The following is a 14,203-nucleotide window of genomic DNA, read 5'->3' on the forward strand; positions in this document are numbered from 1 at the left end:
AGGTATTAAGTTCCTAAGGTTCTGGAATTTTCCTTGAAGGATTTCATAACCACATCAAGCTTGTTAGAGTATTGATTATTGCTACTCCTGCTGTTTTCCCAATGGAAGCTCCTGATCTGAAGTCTATTTGATACTTTTCTCTGTACTTCAACCTCTTTTTCTCATACAGACTTGCAACCTATAACTGTTTTGAGTTAATGGTGAGAAATCAGCTAATCTTTGCTGTAAAATATGTACTAAGAACTAGCCATGTCTTTCACCCTTTTATATATATACATATATATGTTCTTTTTCCAATTCTTTTCCATTATAGGTTATTACAAGATATTGAATACAGTCCCCTGTGCTATATGGTAGGTCCTTGTTGTTTATCTGTTTTACAAAGTATCTGTTAATCTCAAGTACCCGATTTATCTCTCCCGCCCCTTTCCCCTTTGACAACGCTGTTTGTTTTCTATGTCTGTCAGTCTGTTTCTGTTCTATAATTCACTTAATTTGTATCATTTTTTTTAGATTCCGCATATAAATCATATCCCATGATAATTGTCTTTCTCTTTCTGGCTTACTTAGTACGATGATCTCTAGGTCCATCCATGTTGCTGCACATAGCATTATTTCATTCCTTTTTTAGGGCTGAGTAATATTCCATTGTGTATATCTCCCACATCTTCTTTATCCATTTGTCTGTCAACAGACGCTTAGGTTGCTTCCATATGTTGGCTATTGTAAATAGTATTGCTATGAACATTGGGTGCATGTACCTTTTCAAGTTAGAGTTTTCATCTTTTCCGGATATATGCCCAGGAATGGGATTGCTGGATCATGTGGTAGCTCTATTTTTAGTTCTTTAAGGAAAACATCCTCCTTTAAGTGTTGTATATGATGTGCATATCCCCAAGTATTTTATTATTAAATCCATTGTCCCATTAAGTGCTCTTTAAAAGAAAATGTGACTGTATTTTTATATCTCCTTTCTTCATCCCACAATATTAAGCAAACATTTGGGCCCCTGCTCTGTACCAGTCCCATTGCTGGAGACAAAAGACTACTCTGCCTTCAGGGGGCCTGAATATGATGAGAGAGGGAAACAGACCCCTGCCTGTGTGCACACCTCCTACTTCCCATTGAAGAATCTGACATCTGATGAATGGTTGCTGCTGGGGCATTCAGGGATTAAAGGCAAGGTTTATCAGTGGAACGAATAAAGAAATCATTGAAGAGAATAATTGTTCAAGTTTGGGGCTTCAGACTGTAATCTCACATTACCTGGAAAAATAGCAGCAGTGATTGCCATCTGCTGACACACCGCCCACAGACAGGGAGCGGGTGTTCTAGGCTGGCCAGGCCTCCTGCCAGCCGAGCCAGGAAAGTATCCCTGATTAGAGCAATTAGAGCAACTCCCTGAGCTGGTTCATAATTTGCTTAATCACACTCACTTCACTGAACTATGGTTTGGGCTTTAGGGGGTTTTAGGGAAAAAAATGCAAGGTTTGGGGAAAGGGAAAGGAAGCAGTTAGAAAGAATTCAAATTGATCCTCCTCCCTACTCAGTTTGGGGTTGGCGGAAAGGAAAGCAAATGACATCAATGACAGGTGTCAATATAAGGAAGCCGATTTGGACAGTGGGTCCTTTGAGTCTTGTTTGGGTGAGGACTATTGAGATCACAAAAGGAAGCAGCTGGTAAGTTCTGGAAACCTTTTTGATGTAAGCCCAGAATTTGAATAATGCACTAAATGGAGTGTAGTGCATATATTTAAATATTTATGTACAAATGGCTGTCATTTTTTAGCCTGCTCTGCCATGGTTCCAGGGCTTGATACAATTGCTTTTAAATGATCATTTTGTAGACGATAGAAAGGCGTTGTACAGAAGATGAGAATTACAGCAAACCAAACAAAACACAGAAGAGACCACTCTAAACCAAATATGTCCATCATAGCCAACTATATTTAAGAAGTTTTGAAGGCAGTTTAGTGTAGGGATTAAGATGGAGGAGTTTGGAACTGGACCTACATTTTAATCCTATCTGTGATTTACTAGCTTTGTAGCCTTGGGTAAGTTACTTATCCTGTCTTTAAATTTCAAATTCTTCATCTGCAAAGAGGGGACAGAAATCGTACCACCTCACAGGGATGCTGTGAGAATTAAATGAATTAATGGTGTTCAGTGCCTGACGCGCATAAACCCTCAAAAAATGTTATGTTAAAAAAGGAAGGTGTTCTATGTGAGGGCTCATGCAGGAAACCATTAGCAAAGCCCTGGGAAGTCAGAACTCTGAGAGCAGCACCTTTGTTTTAGGGACTGAAGCTTTGGCAGTGAATGAAATGATGCCTGGCATGTGGTAGGTGCTCCATAAATACTGACTGAATAACTGAAAAAATGGGTTTCATGCATTTAGGGTGTATAAACTGGATTATTCGATGAAATTGTACATTTTAAATGAGGAAAGTGTAAGGAAAGAAATAATGGGTGAAAATTTTGTGGGTGGCAAAGGTATATATTTCAAACTTTTAGCCAGGAAAATGTTCATCCTGTCATTTCCCGTCAGGGGCACAGGGTTTGATTCCCTTTTCTTCCCTAAGATCAAATGATCTGGGGGTGCTGTTTGTAACAATCTGGATGGGGTCCTCCTGGCTGCAGCATTCCCAGCTCCTGTCCTGTCCTGCTTGCATGATGTTAAGAAGAGACACTGTAGGGGAGAGACAAGCACACGTTTAAACAACTGATTAAAAACATTCTTTTCTCCTATTTGCTTCCAAATCGTGACAATTTAACTTCCCCTGTGATGGAAAAGAGAAGCTTGGAGGTGCCAGATGCCGGAGTCCAGCTGCATCTCTGTTCTCCCATTTGTAAACCGGCCCCACCTGGGGTCGCTTCTAAACTCCCCTGGGGAAGTCGTGGGCTGGTGGGTTCTGCCCTTGTCTGTGTGCAGCGCCTTCCTCTGCTCCCTGTGTTCCAGGCCTCAAACAGACACAGGGTGGGGAAAGGGATTGACATTCTCAGCCTAACCCTCGCCTGCAGTCATTTCTCAGATGTGAGGAACAAACACTGCCTTTGAAGGAAGACGTACAAATTTGCCAAAGAAGGGAATGCAGTTCTGGGACCTCATAGCTACAGGATTGTGTAAATCACTCAACACGAGTAAAGCTGAAGTTATGAAAGTAAATAATTTCCATTTGTACCAGAGCTGATTACTCAAAGGAAAATGGTGACAGAAGATGTATTCTGTAACTTCTCAGGCAGCCCTGGAATTCTGACTCCAAAGACAGAGTTTTCAACATACTCAACTCTAAGATGTTACATGTGGGTAGCTAATACTGATTGAGTTTGTGCTGTCTTCAGACATTATTCTAAGTGACTGTGACGTATTAATTCACTCCCTTGAGGTCATTATTGTTTATTATCTCCTTTTACAATGAGGAAACTGAGGCACAGGGAGGTTAAGTGACTTGCCCAATGTTAGCACTAACTCTTAGCACTTGATTCAACATGTAAGGAAACTGAAATGCTGAGAAATAGCCCATGCGTGGCAAAATATTCAGCTCGTCACTCAGCTAGATAGCAATTTCCCCCCCTTACACTATGTGCACAAGGAACCGTTGCATCCTTTCCTGTGGGAGTGGGTTATAGCTCTTACCTATGAAGCCTGCATGCTAGGGGCAAAGAGAAAGGCTTCCCAGGCCACTTCCTCTTGTCTACTCGAAAGCTTGAAATCTGGGATTTCAGAACCTCAAATGGAGCCCTGGGAGATGAGCTGTTTGTCATATTTCAAAGAGCCTACAGGAAATTGCTCATTTAGGGGCAGTAAAACAATGTGGGCTAATGAGTGTATAAAAACTTTTTTGCATGTGTTTGTCAAAATATATATATCATGTTAATGTAATCGTTTATTTTGTGTGGGTCAGACACTTTTCATGGCACTTGTGCCTTTTGCTTTTCATCTTACAAATGGGTAACTAATTATCTTCTACATACAGTTTAGAGAAATCCTTCTAATTGTGGAATCTGAGGTCTGGACCTCAGGGATGAAAAAATTAGCACCTATTGGCCTGCCGTTAGAGAGGGATGTGTTACTAATAGTCAACAATCACAGTATACTCAAATGGATAGAACACCCCTATCCTGCAGGAAGGCAGTGCTTCCTGGCTGTTATCTTCCTTACCTGCATTCTTAATCCACTGTTGTATTGCAGACAGCTGTGACTATGTTCTTACTAAGCTCTCAGGGGCTTTAGCAATGGAATTTTGCAAAATGTAATTAAGATGGTGAATTGTCTGGGACTCCCATCCCTACCACCAAATGATACATTTCAAAGCCAAATAAAAATGCTACTTTTTATCATCTACTCTTTGGATTTTCCAAGCCCCTGGTCCATTTAGAGAGAACTGTTGAGCTTTAGCTATATAGTAGGTGCTTAACCATAAACTATAGAGCCAATCAAGCTCTTTTAACTTTTGAATAAGTTATGCATTCATACGGATCAAAAATCAAAACAATTAAATGAGGTATATTCTGAGAAGTCTCCTTCCCACTTCTGTCCCCTTATAGTGTACTATTTACCCCTGTCCCCCCACCTACAGGTCATCACTTTTATTAGTTTCCTGTATACTGTTCCTGAGTGCATTTATGCATATAAGTAAATACATATAGTATTTTTACCTTCCTTAACACAAAAAAGACATGATATTCATATATTTATAGCTATCTCATATAAATATGTATATTATATACATATATATATATATATATATATATATGTATATCTCCTAGGACTTTTTTCACAGAAGAATATAGGGAGCATCCTCATTTTTTTTGGCCGTGCCACACAGCATGTGGGATCTTAGTTTCCCGACCAGAGATCGAACCCGTGCCCCCTGCAGTGGAAATGCGGAGTCTTAACCACTGGACCGCCAGGGAAATTCCGTTTTTTTAATGGCTGCATCAGATTCCGTTGTGTATACGTAGGTGTGTGTGTGTGTGTATATATGTGTGTGTGTGTGTGTGTGTGTGTGTGTGTACACCCCCCACACACACACATACTCTTCTGATGGACACTTGGGTTTTTTCCAGTCATTTGCTATTGTAAACAGTGCTGCAGTGACTGTCATGGCAATATATTATTTTGCATGAAAGCAGACCATCTGCAGAAAAAATTCCCAGAAGTGAGATTTTGGGTCAAGGTTAAATACATTTGAAATTTTAATAATGTTACCAAATTGCTCTTTGGAGTCACATTCCCACCAGCAATATATGAAAATGACTGATTTCCCATGGCCTCCTCAAAAGAATATTAGAAAACATTTTTATCTATCAGACTAGTCAAAATCTGGAATTTACGAAGTGTACTTTTAATTTACATTTCTCCTATTTGAAAAGATGCTTAACTTTTCTCATGTTGTTTAAAGGCCATTTTGTTCATTTTTCTATAAAATGTCTATTCATGTTCTTTGCTTCTTTTTCTGTTGGGTTACTGATAAATTTCTTACCGATTTTTAGTAGCTCTTTCCATATTAGTGAGATTACCCATTGTTTTGTCTGTGACATGAGTTGAAAATATTTCCCCCAGGTTATTTGTGTTTACTTTGCTTATAATTTTTGGGGGGGGGCATACAGAAGTTATTGTTGTTTGATGTAATTGAATTAATCACACTTTAATTTTATACTTTCTGGGTTTTTAATCATAGTCAGAATGGCCTTTCCCCACTCCCAGGAAGTCACTCATATTTTGTTTTATTTATTTTTCTTTTTAAAAAAATTTATTTTGTTGAAGTGTAGTTGATTTACAATGTTGTGTTAATTTCTGCTATACAGCAAAGTGATTCAGTTATACATATATATACATTCTTTTTCATATTCTTTTCCATTATGGGTTTGTCATAGGATATTGAATATAGTTCCCTGTGTTATACAGTAGGACCTTTTTTTTTTTTTTTAATTCATTTTTGGCTGCGTTGGGTCTTCGTTGCTGCACACGGGCTTTCTCTAGTTGCGGCGAGTGGGGGCTACTCTTCATTGCGGTGCACGGGCTTCTCATTGCAGTGGCTTCTCTTGTTGAGGAGCACGGGCTCTAGGCGTGCGGGCTTCAGTAGCTGTGGCTTACGGGCTCCAAAGCGCAGGCTCAGTAGTTGTGGCACAGGGGAATATTCTTGTATTTTTAAGAACCCATTTTATTACAGAAAATTTTAAGCGTACACAAATTAGAAAATAGTATAATAAACCCCAACTACATGTCACCCAGCTTCAGCAATTAGGGGTATTTTGCCCATCTTGTTTTATCTTATCCTCCCATCCATTTTGAGAATATTTAAAGCAAACCCCAGACATTATATTTCTTTATAAGTATATCAATATATATCAATAACATATAAGAACTTTTTAGAACATAACTTCTATAACATTATTATACCAATAATTCCTTAAGATTATCCAATACTATTCTGTGTTCACATTTTCTTTTCTGGAACTTTTATGGCTTTGTTTTCTATGTGTACAGTATGAGGCGTGTACCAACCTTATTTTTTTCCTGGCTACCCAGTTGTCCCAACTCAGCTTCTTAAAGTGTATTCTTACCTTACTGGTTTGAGATGCCACCTTTACCATATAACAAATTCCCATGTGTATTTGAGTCTATTTCCAGACCTTCTATTGTTCCATTTGTCTACTCAAGTGTTACTACTATACTGTTTTAATTACTGTGGCATTAGAGAATGTTTTAATGTCTTTCAGGACTAGTCATTCCCTAAATGAAATAGTAAGTCATCTACTCCAATTTATGCTATTTAAAAATGGCAGAAAATTATAGTTTATAGTCCAGCCTCGTCAGATCTGGTCTGGTGATTTAGAAATCAACAAGGGGTGGGAGTAGAATGTGTGAGCATAAATGTGGTCCCTAAGGAAAGTAAGAGTAATAACACTATAGGAAAGTAAACAGTAATAACATAAAAGCTTGAATCGTGGGGCATGTCCTCATCTGGAGGTGGGAGGAGAAAGCAGAACCAGCAAAGGAAAAGACATAGTTTTGGTGGTTGAAGCATGCTTCTCCCTTGGAAAGAGCCAATCCTGTTTCTCTTTGGCAAAGTCAGAGAGGCCTACGGTAGAGAAAGTTGCAGCATTGGCTGTGTACCTGCCCTAGGGAACCAATCAGAGACGCAAAGCATGCTGCAGAACCCAGAGGGCCCGGATGAAATGTGTGGAGGCAGCTGTGCCATCACTGTGCTCTGGGCAGTTCACAGCCCTGGGCAGCCAATAACCCTTAACTCCAGGGCTGCCCGGGTGCTGGCTTGTGCCTCTGAAGGTGCGAGAGTGAACCTTACCAGGCATTTCCCAGGCAAAGGATGAAGCTGTATTCTGAGACCTCTTTCCAGGAGACAGTATTAGTTCTACCTAACAAGATACCTTTACTGGAAAAGGTCTGAGAGAGAGGACTTCTGGTATGAGTTATCGTGGGAGAGACATCTAAAGTATTTAGCCGGGGCAAATCATAATACCTTTTATCCTTTTGAAATGCATGTATCTGCTGGACTCTTGTCTGTGCCTTCACAAAAGCCCAGAGAATGATAAGGTGGTCAAAGCACGGGGAAAAGGCCTGGATCCGGAGTGGGTGGAGACTGAACGGGGATGAATACAGAATGACTTCATTCCCGGCAGACACCCTTAAAAACCCGTGGCACAGCTCCTAACCTCCTCATCTCCGATTTCCTCCTTATAACCTGCAGGTGAACACACCTGCTTACCTCACAGGGATGTGAGGAAGGTTAATTAGTTTCAGATGGGAAAGTTCTTTGCTGCTGAGTCATGCGGTATAGTGAGTGTGCTAATTTGAGGCTGCACAGCCAGGAGTTGCCTGTTGCCCAAATGCAGGCACCAAAGGGTACATGGAAATTGGTCATCATCAGAGTCAGGGGAGTGGACTTTGCAGACTGAGTGAATGGGTGAAGTCAGCCTTGTTCGGGCATATTCAAGGATTCCTTACTCAGTGTCTACCCTGTGCGAGTGGTAACGGGCAGCCCTGATGAGGGCAGGAGGAGGTTAGTGAGGAGTGATGGCCCTGAGGTGCAGGCATTGCTTGGGTGGCTGTTAGTCACAGTGGAAGACCAGAGCCTAGAATTGTGACTCTGGGGACGAGAAGTCATCTTTGCCATCAACAATGTGGGCTGGGCGTCAGTTGTAGTCGGCTCCACAATCCGGCATACTCTGAATAATAAGAAGGGTGATCAGCGCTCCCTCAGTGCCCTCACTTTCCAGATGCCAACCTTACCAAATCCCTAAGCTAGTCTTCTCTCTTAGGTGTTTGCAGTGAAAAGAATCTTTGTGTTCATTAACAAAAGGGCAAGAGAAAAGAGACCCCTCTTTTGACCTCTTTGTCTTCTGTTGTTGCATGCTGCTGCTTTACAGAGTACGTTCAAGGTGTGTTTTATTTTAAGCACAAGGTAAAAGGGACTATTTTAGGCATTATCACAGAACACTATCTCTGCCAATAAGGAGTTTTATGGTCTGGAAATTGGTACAGAATATGGATGAGATATCTCCATGTACATTTCAAGCTGAACTCTTTCTTTTTTTTTCTTTCAGGTGTCCTTGAGTGAAGGTAGCAGGGAGTGAAAGAGGAGGAGAGAAGAAGAAAATTAAGAAAGGTGAGTATGAGTAAATTTGGAAGGTGAAGTAAAGGACTTCTCTGGGCAAATGAGGCTGCTAAGACCATTATCCCAATAGGAAGGTTTGGGACTGTGGAAGGTGAGAGGAAACCAGAGAATAATCAGAGGCAGTTCAGGAAAAGGTCCTTAATTTAAGTGACAAGCCTATTGTCATGTAAAAAGAGTGTTGTTTCTTGAAATACAAGATTTTAAGAAAGGAGAATAGGGCAAAGCACCATTGTGTTAATATGAAATTCTGGTTTTCAGTGAATTTATTTTTATTTTATTAAAAAAATTTATACAATTTTAAAAGGTTACTTTGCATTTATAGTTATTACAAAATATTGGTTGTATTTCCTGTGTTGTACAATACATCCTTGAGCCTATTTTATTTATTATTTTTTAAAATTAATTAATTTTTTGGCTGCATGGGGTCTTTGTTGCTGCGTGTGGGCTTTCTCTAGTTGCAGCAAGCGGGGGCTACTTTGTTGCAATGCACAGGTTTCTCATGGTGGTGGCTTCTCTATTGTGGAGCATGGGCTCTAGGCACACGAGCTTTAGTAGTTGTGGCACACGGGCTCAGTAGTTGTGGCTCACGGGCTCTAGAGCACAGGCTCAGTAGTTGTGGCGCATGGGCTTAGTTGCTCTGTGGCATGTGGGATCTTCCCGGACCAGGGCTCAAACCCATGTCCCCTGCATTGGCAGGCAGATTCTTAACCACTGCACCACCAGGGAAGTCTCTTGAGCCTATTTTAAACACAATAGTTTGTACCTCCCACTCCTCTACCCCTATATTGCCCCTCCCATCCAATCCCCACTGGTAGCCACTAGTTTGTTCTCTACATCTGTGAGTCTGCTTTTTTGTTACATTCACTAGTTTATTTTTTAGACTCCACATATAAGTGATATCATGCAGTATTGCTTTCTTTTTCTGACATATTTCACTTAGCATGATGCCCTCCAATCCATGCATGTTGCTAAAAATGGCAAAATTTCATTCTTTTTCATGGCTGAGTAGTATTCCATGTATATCTGTACCACTTTTTCTTTATCTGTTCATCTGCTGATGGACACTTAGATTGCTTCCATATCTTGGCAATTGTAAATAATGCTGATGTGAACATTGGGGTGCATGCATCTTATTAAATTAGTGTTTTTGTTTTTTTCTGATATATACCCAGGAGTGGAATTGTGGTTCATATGGTAGCTCTATTTTTAGCTTTTGAGAAACCTTCATACTCTTTTCCACAGTGGCTGCACCAATTTACATTCCCACCAACTGTGTACAAGGGTTCCTTTTTCTCCACATCCTTGCCAACATTTGTTATTTGTGTTCTTATTGATGATAGTTATTTTGACAGGTGTGAGATGACATCTCATTGTGGTTTTTATATGCATTTCTCTAATAATGAGCAATGTGGAGCTTCTTTTCATGTGCCTATGGGCCATCTGCATGTCCTCTTTGGAAAAATGTCTGTCAAGTTCTTCTCATTTATTAATCGGGTTGTTTATTTTTTGATGTTGAGTTCTATGAGCTATTTATATGTGTTGGATATTAATCACTTATCAGTCATATCATTTGCAAATATTTTCTCCCATTCAATATGTTGTCTTTCATTTTGTCAGTTGTTCCTTTGCTGCGCAAAATCTTTTAAGTTTAATTAGGTTCCATTTGTTTATTTTTGCTTTTATCTCCTTTAATTTAGGAGACAGATCCAAAAAAATATCACTGCGATTTATATCAAAGAATGTTCTGCCTATGTTTTCCTCTAAGAGTTTTATGGTTTTGGTCTTACTTTCAGGTCTTTAATCCAGTTTGAGTTTATTTTTGTATATGGTATGAGGGAATGTTCTAATTTCATTGTTTTACATGAAGCTGTCCAGTTTTCCCAGCACCACTTACTGAAGAAACTGTCTTTTCTCCATTGTATATTTTTGCCACCTTTATCGTAGTTTGACTATAAGTGTGTGGGTTTATTTCTGGGTTTTCTATCCTGTTCTGATCTATGTGTCTGTTTTTGTGCTGGTACCACACTATTTTGATTACTGTAGCTTTGTAGTATAGCCTGAAGTCAGGGAGTGTGATTCCTCCAGCTCTGTTCTTCTTTCTCAAGATTGTTTTTGCTATTCAGGGTCTTTTGTGTTTCCATACAAATTGTAAATTTTTTTGCTCTAGTTATGTGAAAAACGCCATTGGTAGTTTGATAGGGATTGCATCCAATCTGTAGATTGCCTTGGGTAGTATGATCATTTTAACAGTGTTGATTCTTCCAATCCATAGCATGGTATATCTCTCCACCTGTTTGTATCATCTTTAATTTCTTCCATCAGTGTCTTATAGTTTTCTGCATAGAGGTCTTTTGTCTCCTTAGGTAGGTTTATTCCTAGGTATTTTATTCTTTTTGTTGCAGTGGTAAATGGGAGTGTTTCCTTAATTTCTCTTTCAGATTTTTCATCATTAGTGTATAGGAATGCAAGAGATTTCTGTGCATTAATTTTGTATCCTGCTACTTTATCAAATTCATTATTAGCTCTAGTAGTTTTCTGGTAGCATCTTTAGCATTCTCTGTGTATAGTATCATGTTATCTGCAAACGGTGACAGGTTTACTTCTTCTTTTCCAATTTGGATTCCTTTTATTTCTTTTTCTTCTCGGATTGCTGTGGCTAAAACTTCCAAAACTATGTTGAATAATAGTGGTGAGAGTGGGCAACCTTGTCTTGTTCCTGATCTTAGAGGAAATGGTTTCAGTTTTTCACTATTGAGAATGATGTTGGCTGTGGGTTTGTCATATATGGCCTTTATTATGTTGAGGCAAGTTCCCTCTATGCCTGCTTTTTGTAGGGTTATCATAAATGGGTGTTGAATTTTGTCAAAAGCTTTTTCTGCATCTATTGAGATGATCATATGGTTTTTATTCTTCAATTTGTTAATATGGTGTATCACACTGATTGATTTGCATATATTGAAGAATCCTTGCATCCCTGGGATAAACCCCACTTCATCATGGTGTATGATCCTTTTAATGTGCTGTTGGATTATGTTTGCTAGTATTTTGTTGAGGATTTTTGCATCTATGTTCATCAGTGATATTGGCCTGTATGCTTTTTTTGGTGATATCTTTGTCTGGTTTTGGTATCAGGGTGATGGTTCCCTCGTAGAATGAGTTTGGGAGTGTTCCTCCTTCTGCTAATTTGATAATTTGATAAGGATTGCATTGAGTCTGTAGAGTGCCTTGGGCAGTATAGTCATATAAACAGTATTTATTCTTCCAATACAAGAACATGGTATATATCTTTCTACCTGTTTGTGTAGTCTTCAATTTATTTCATCAGTACCTTACAGTTTTCAGAGTACAGGTTTTTTTGCCTCCTTAGGTATATTTATTCCCAGGTATTTTATTCTTTCTGATGCTATGGTAAATGGGATTGTTTCCTTAATTTCCCTTTCGATATTGATACTTTAGTATTAATGTAAAGAAATGCAGCAGATTTCTATATATTAATTTTGTATCCTGCAACATTATTGAATTCAATAATGAGCTCTAGTAGTTTTCTGGTAGTGTCTTCAGGATTTTCTATGTATAGTGTCATGTCACCTGCAAACAGTGACAGTTTTAAGTCTTCCTTTCTAATTTGGTTACTTTGTTTTTCTTCACTGATTCCTGTGGCTAGGACTTACAAAACTATGTTGAATAAAAGTGGTGAGAGTGGGCATCCTTGTCTTGTTCCTGATCTTAGAGGAAATGCTTTCAGCTCTTCACTGTTGAGTATGATTTTAGCTGTGGGTTTGCCTTTATTATGTTGAGGTAGGTTCCCTCTATGCCCTCTTTCTGAAGTTTTTTATTATAAATGGATGTTGAATTTTATAGCTTTTTCTACATCTTTTGAGATGATCATATGGCTTTTGAAGAACAAATTCTTCATTTTGTTAATGTGGTGTATCACACTAATTGATTTGCGGTTATTGAAAATTCCTTGCATCCCTGGGATAAATCCCACTTGATCATGGTGTATGATCCTTTTAATGCATTGTTGGATTTGGTTTGCTAGTATTTTATTGATTTTTGTGTCTATGTTCATCAGTGATACTGGCCTGTAATTGTTTTTTTGGGGGGGAGGGTGTCTCTTTTTGGTTTTGGTGATGGTGGCCTCATAGAATGAGTTCAGAAGTGTTTCTTCCTCTGCAGTTTTTTGGAATAGTTTCAGAAGGGTAAGCATTAATTCTTCTCTAAATGTTTGGTGAAATTCACTTGTGAAGTCATCTGGTCCTGGACTTTTGTTTGTTGAGGTTTTTAAATTACTGATTCAATTTCATTACTAGTAATTGATCTTTTCATATTTCCTATTCCTGGTTCAGTTTTGGGAGATTGTACCTTTCTAAGAATTTGTCCATTTCTTCTAGGTTGTCCATTTTATTGACGTATAGTAGACTGTAGTATTCTCTTATGATCTTTTGTATTTCTATGGTGTCAGTTGTAACTTCTCCTTTTTCATTTCTGATTTTATTGATTTGGGCCCTCTTCATTTTTTCTTGATGAGTCTGGCTAAAGGTTTATCAATTTTGTTTATCTTTTCAAAGAACCAGCTCTTAGTTTCATTGATCTTTTTTTTTTTTTTTTTTTTTTGGTCTCTATTTCATTGACTTCTGCTCTGATCTTTATGATTTCTTTCCTTCTAATAACTTTGGGTTTTGTTCATCTTTTTCTAGTTCCTTTAGATGTAAGGTTAGGGTATTTATGAGATTTTTCTTGTTCTCTGAGGTATACTTGTATTGCTATAAACTTCCTTCTTAGAACATTTTGCTGTGTCCCATGGGTATTTGATTGTTGTGTTTTCATTTTCTTTTGTCTCTAGGTATTTTTTTATTTCCTCTCTAATTTTTTTCAATGATCCATCGGTTGTTTAGTAGCATATTGTTTAACCTCCATGTGTTTGTGTTTTCTGCAATTTTTTTCTTGTAGTTGATTTCTAATCTCATAACATTGTGGTCAAAAAGGTGTGTGATTTGACTTCAGTTTTCTTAAATCTACCAATCAATGCTTGTTTTGTGGCCTAGCATGTGATCTATCCTGGAGACTGTTCAATGTGCTCCTGAAAAGAATGTATATTCTACTTTCAGATGGAATGCTCTCTATATATCAAGTAATTCCATTTAGTCTAATTTGGATTTTAAGGCCTGTGTTTCCTTACTGATTTTCTGTCTTGGTGATCTGTCCATTGATGTAAGTAGGGTGTTAAAGTCGCCTACCGTATTGTATTATTGTTGATTTCTCCTTTTATGCCTGTTAATATTTGCCTTAAGTATTTAGGTGCTTCTATGTTGGGTGCATATATATATATATATATATATATTTACAATTGTTATATCTTCTGGGATTGATCCTTTGATCATTATGTAGTGTGTTGCTTTGTCTCTTGTAACAGTCTTTATTTTAAAGTCTATTTTGCCTAATACATGTATTGCTACTCTGGCTTTCTTTGATTTCCATTTGTATGGAATACTTTTTTCCATCCCGTCACTTTCCGTCTGTATGTGTCTCTAGATCTGAAGTGAGTCTCTCTAGGCAGC

The 14,203-nt window shown here is 38.4% G+C and overlaps 1 protein-coding gene and 1 long non-coding RNA gene across 11 annotated transcripts in view; one reads left to right on the plus strand and one right to left on the minus strand.

The window, feature by feature from the left end:
* Nucleotides 1–14,203, plus strand: part of LYPD6B (LY6/PLAUR domain containing 6B) — a 229,735-nt gene that overhangs the window by 187,456 nt on the left and 28,076 nt on the right. For 5 of the 7 annotated variants that reach the window (XM_067025982.1, XM_059053488.2, XM_067025983.1 and 2 more), the window contains exon 2: nucleotides 8,572–8,633. The gene's annotated coding sequence lies outside the window, so the exon portion shown is untranslated. Of the gene's footprint in view, nucleotides 1–313; nucleotides 354–8,571; nucleotides 8,634–14,203 lie in introns of all 7 variants that reach the window. The other 2 variants (XM_067025985.1, XM_067025980.1) reach the window with 1 other exon arrangement.
* The window catches only part of LOC136793595 (uncharacterized), a 221,856-nt gene that overhangs the window by 80,331 nt on the left and 127,322 nt on the right, over nucleotides 1–14,203 (minus strand). For 3 of the 4 annotated variants that reach the window (XR_010839107.1, XR_010839109.1, XR_010839108.1), the window contains one exon: nucleotides 1,971–2,689. The exons of the other annotated variant lie outside the window; for it this stretch is intronic. This is a non-coding gene — a long non-coding RNA (uncharacterized lncRNA). Of the gene's footprint in view, nucleotides 1–1,970; nucleotides 2,690–14,203 lie in introns of those variants that run through there. 4 annotated transcript variants of the gene reach the window in all.

Source organism: Kogia breviceps, chromosome 2 (assembly GCF_026419965.1).
Source record: "Kogia breviceps isolate mKogBre1 chromosome 2, mKogBre1 haplotype 1, whole genome shotgun sequence".
Classification (NCBI taxonomy): Eukaryota; Metazoa; Chordata; class Mammalia; order Artiodactyla; family Physeteridae; genus Kogia; species Kogia breviceps.